Source organism: Otolemur garnettii, unplaced genomic scaffold (genome assembly GCF_000181295.1).
Source record: "Otolemur garnettii isolate 467f Iridium unplaced genomic scaffold, OtoGar3 scaffold00055, whole genome shotgun sequence".
Classification (NCBI taxonomy): domain Eukaryota; kingdom Metazoa; phylum Chordata; class Mammalia; order Primates; family Galagidae; genus Otolemur; species Otolemur garnettii.
Window position 1 is genome coordinate 4,297,599 of NW_003852450.1, and position 4,952 is coordinate 4,302,550.

The 4,952-nt window shown below is 44.7% G+C and overlaps 1 protein-coding gene across 2 annotated transcripts in view; it reads right to left on the reverse strand.

Moving 5' to 3' along the window:
• Nucleotides 1-4,344, reverse strand: part of NFASC (neurofascin) — a 122,214-nt gene extending 117,870 nt beyond the window's left edge. For both annotated transcript variants that reach the window (XM_023514592.1, XM_023514593.1), the window contains exon 1: nucleotides 4,243-4,344. The gene's annotated coding sequence lies outside the window, so the exon portion shown is untranslated. The remainder of the gene's footprint in view (nucleotides 1-4,242) is intronic.
• Nucleotides 4,345-4,952: the final 608 nt, after the last annotated feature.

The following is a 4,952-nucleotide window of genomic DNA, read 5'->3' on the forward strand; positions in this document are numbered from 1 at the left end:
GCACCTGTAGTCCCAGCTACTTGGCAGGCTCAGGCAAGAGAATTGCTTAAGCCCAAGAGTTTGAGGTGGCTATGAGCTATAATGCCACGGCATTCCACTGAATAAAAAAAAGAATTATATCATGTGTATAGTGTGTCTTCTTAGTGACCTTAATGTAGTGATTCAGAAACGGGCTTTAGAATTAGAGAACTAATAAGAATTCCAGCTCTTAATAGTTTACCAGTGAGTACTAGCTGAGTGACCTTGGGCAACTTACTTAACCTATCTGAGCTTTGGCTTCCTTGTCTATAAATTGGGGACGGTATTTCTCTTTGTCTCACTGGATCTAAATTCTTTCCCCTAGTTTCCAGGTCTTCTTCCAGCTAACTCCTGTCTCTGCTCTGCTCTGACCCTGAGCTTCACAGTCCCAGCCTGCCTGGAAACTTGATCCACTCCACCCTCCACCTGGCTCATGTATCACATCTCAGCTTAAAAGTCACTGCCTTGGAAAGGACTTCCTTGATGCTCTAGGGTAGCCCAAGCTTCCTTCTGCTCTCCAGTGTGTCCCAAACTTCAATGTGCACACAGTGAATCATCCAGTGATCAGCAGATTCTGATTCAGCGCATCTGGGCGGGGCCCTGTACTTGGTATTTCTAACAAGCTCCAGGTGATCTGATGCTGCCAGAAGGAGAACCTTTGAGAGTGACAAGGCTTCCTTGCACCCATAATTCCTCATTTAATGCTCTCTATCTTTCCTGCCAGACTCACGTCCCTGACTGTTCTTTGTCCTATCCCAGCCCCTAGCAAATGCCTAGATAAGAAGAACTCAAAAAATGTTTGATGATGAAACTCACCAATACCTGCAATGTCTCTGGCCTGGCTTCTGGTCAGAGTAAAAGGGATAAAATAAATGGTATCAGCTTCCATTAATAATATTTTTATTATACGCCAACTACGTATTTTATTATACGCTCTTCTTGAGGCAAGAACCATGTCTTCTTATTTACCCTGAATAGTTCCTAGAATAGTTCTGGACATAAAACCAAGGCCTAGAAAGTGTTTATGGAATGAATGACTAAAGGAACAAATGAATGAGAGACCCTAGCCCAGGGTACTTTAAGAGGGTACAATATGCGTAGAATGGCACAATTATAACAAACACATCAACAGCTTTTCATACAAACCCAAACCCACTCTTCTCCCAATTCCTACTTGTGGTTAGGGACGCAGAGTTGAAATATCCACAGAGACCAAAGAGTTACTGAGCAGTCCTCAGACCAAACAAACAAGTGACAGCCCAGGAAGGAGGGTTATTGTTTTAAAAATTATTTCCTTAGTTCTCAAAGAACTGGAACAAAGCAGGATTGTGCTGCCTGCCTCCCCTGCAAGAATTCACATTCTAGACCCGTCTAAATGCCAATCTAAATGCTACTGAGAACACAATTATTAAATCCAACAAGCAGGAGCCACAGGCGGGGGCTGCAATGTTCCCCTTCCCACTGATTTTGCAGCAACCTCAGGCCATGTACCTTAGTTCTCTGCATTCAGCTTTTCTGATTACCCCAACCCTGCTTCCTCTCCTCCATATTGTTCCTTTTGGTCTCTTCCAGGCCAGAGAGGGGGCAGAGCTGCCTGAAGTTCAGAAGCTTCTAATAAAATAATCTCAGGAAACCCATAGATTGGGCACCTACCCCATTTGCAGAACCAATCCCTTCATTCTCCACCTCCTACAAATTAGGAAAGAAAGCAGAAACCTGGAGAAGGCACCTGACACCGAAGATCTTCTATCTCCCAAGAAGATGATTATGGGGTCACTTGGGTAAAGGAGATTGGAAACAAAGATATTCAAATTCAAATGTGGGGTCTTCCATACTTAAAAAATGAGGACGTCTGTGAGTACTGGTTTGAAAATCCAGCACTGAAATGTAACGTGGTATTTAAACAAGGCTTCAGGGCACACAACCAGAGATATTACCAGGAAATAAATAAACATCAAAGCCCAGTGAACAGGTCAGATATTTCAGTCCACAGGCAATGCATTTCTGGACACCACATCTTAAAGTCCATCTTTGTAAGCTGAAATCCTGACCGCCCACTGCCGTGATCACTGTAGCCATGTTGTCATCAGCAAACATCAGGAAGTGAATGAGTAAAAACAGTGAAAAAGAATGCACGCATCCTCTATTAGGCTGTATCAAAAGCATAGACTTGAACAGGGCAAAGGGGCAGACGTTGTCTGGAGCCCTGATATACAACAGCAAAATTTCAGCAAGAATTCAGAGAGCTAAGAAGTTATGGGGAGGCTTCCAGGGAGGGATGAGGGCTGGCAGGAAGTGAAATGGAGCTGATGGGTAAGGTGTAGACAGTGTAGGTTTTGACAGCCTAAGGAAGGGGCAGAAATTCGGTAAGTCAGGAAGGAAAGACATTGGTCATTTGATACTGGGTTGTAGTGTAGGCAACAACTCAAGGCTGGTCTCAAGCAGAGGAAGGACACTAGTTCCAATGGAAAGGAAAGTTTATACAGGAAAATTTGTATGGGAGGGGAACTGGAAAGACTGTGAAAAGCTTTGAATGTCAGGCTAGAGGGTTTTAGTTTTTTAAATTATGTAAATAACACAGAATACATTCAGGCAGAAAAAGATGTAAGTAATATAGATGATGTTAACTACCCCCTAATGCCTCCTTCTCTCTCCTCTAGAGGCAGCACTATTATTTATTTATTTATTTTGAGACAGAGTCTCACTTTGTCACCCTTGGTAGAGTGCAATGGCATCATAGCTCACAGCAACCTCAAACTCTTAGGTCTCAAGTGATCCTCTTGCCTCAGCCTCCCAAGTAGCTGGGACTACAGGCGCCTGCCACAACGCCCGGCTATTTTTTAGAGACAGGGTCTCACTCTTGCTCAGGCTGGTCTCAAGCTCCTGAGTTCAGGCAATCCAACCACCTTGGACTCCCAGAGTGGCAACACTGCTATTAAACTGGTTGATAGCCATCAGCCAGGCAAAAGACCTCATGGAACAGGCAATAGAGAATCACTAGAACTTTGAGCCAAGAAGGATTGTGTCCAAATTCAGAATAGTCAGCAGAGGTGAGCAGGTGACTCCAGAGAATGACATAATGCAAGGCATGAAATGGAAGACAGTGAATGGTGTAGGAAGAAAAGAAAGTAAGCAAATAAGCTTGAAGGTGACATTGAGAGTGACTAATGGAAACTGAGACTGATTCAAGATAGAGAAAAAGAATAAGTGGTAAAATATATTAAAGACAGGAGCTGAAGGGGAAACCAGGAATGTGGAGGATTGATTTAGCATCTTAAGTAGGAAAGAATTCCAAGGAATAACAGAAGCTAACAAGAGGGGGTAGGCGGAAGGATCTACTCAGTATGTTAATATCTGAGCTGTTACCTGCCTCAGTGGTTCAATAACTGTTCTTGAAGAATAGTAAGCGCTCAATAAATGTTGAATTGCATGTTTTCAAACATAAATTACCCCCCCCACCAAAAGAATGGAAATGGAAGAACAGCCATCCTCTTCCTCTTCCCTAGTCTATAGGACTTAGCTTAGGCTTTTTTTCCCCAGGTGGTACCATGCTTAGGAAAGGTGGATCCTCCTCCAGCTCCAAGGGACGAGCTACTTCAGCACATGATGCATGGAATATGGCAGCCACCTTGTAACTATGAGGGGTTAAATCTGGGGACTGAGAGTTGACAAGCTGAAGATACCACAGTGGAAAGACAAAAATACCTTAAGTCCTTTATAACCTAAGTCCTACCCAAACCTAAAACCCCCTACCTTCAGGCTGTTGGTTATGAGAGGTTATCTGGAGGCCAGCAAGTGGGAACTGGGGAGATAATTTGAAAGCCCCCAAATTCCTGGTTTTTTTTTTTCACTGATTGCATTTGTTAAGTAAAGTCCCTCTTACATTCGTGCCTTGCCCCCAAAACATGTGGCACACACCAAGACCCCACCCAAATTCCTGGCTTTCAATTGAAGTAACATCTTTTCTGCCCATCCCACTATCCTTGTCCCAGAAGGCCTGACTCACAACCAGGGCACCAGACCACCAGGAGATCCATGCCACTGTCACTCCCTCTATCATCCCCCCTTTCAAAGTTCCCCCTGCTTTCCAAGGACACGGGCATTGTTTTTCTCAACCACCTTTACTTAAGCTACTAAAAATGCTTCCCTTCTCCCCTGTCTACTGATTTTGCTTCATGCCTAGTTAGGACAAGGGCTTGAGTTTCACATGCTCACTTTATTTACCTATACAATGATGGGTTGGTTGCCCTCCAGTCTGCCTTGTTTTGCTGCCTAGATTTCCACGCAGAGCAGTCTGCTTTAGGGGCTCTGGGAAGGAACACACCAGGTCACACACAGCTCTGCAGCACAGGCTTGGGCTCAGCAAACAGGACCTGAATGAATGGAATGGAAGAAGGGATGGGTGTTACCAAGGAGGCAGCACATGGCCTCTATCTCAGGGGATTTAAGACGATGAATAGCTCTTCCCGCAGGTCTTCCACCAATTTGCCTGTGTGCTCTGCTTCGCTCTACACAGACAGTACCAGGGCAGCTCTCAGAGACAGAGAAGTCCGCAAAGACATTTCTCCTCTCCTTTGTGGACTCTGTTACAGCCTTGAGGAAATAACAGTCTTTTCAGTTTTACACACGGAGCACCAGGCAAGGGAAAGTCAGCTGCTGGAGGGGAATTACCCTTTGAAGCAGCAGCCCGGTGCTGGGATTAAAGTGGCGTCTGGTTACAGTTAGCAGCAAGTATTGATGTTAATGGATTCTACCAGTTTGTACTCTGAAGACCTGATGACAGCTCCCAGCCGCCAGATAAATATCCCCAATTATCACTCCCTACATTTGCTTTCCCTGATTGTTTCTGGGAGCTGGGATCTCTTAGAAGGCTCATTCTAATCCCAGGAAAGGAAACAAGGATAATAAACAAACACTGGGGGTGGGGGACAGTG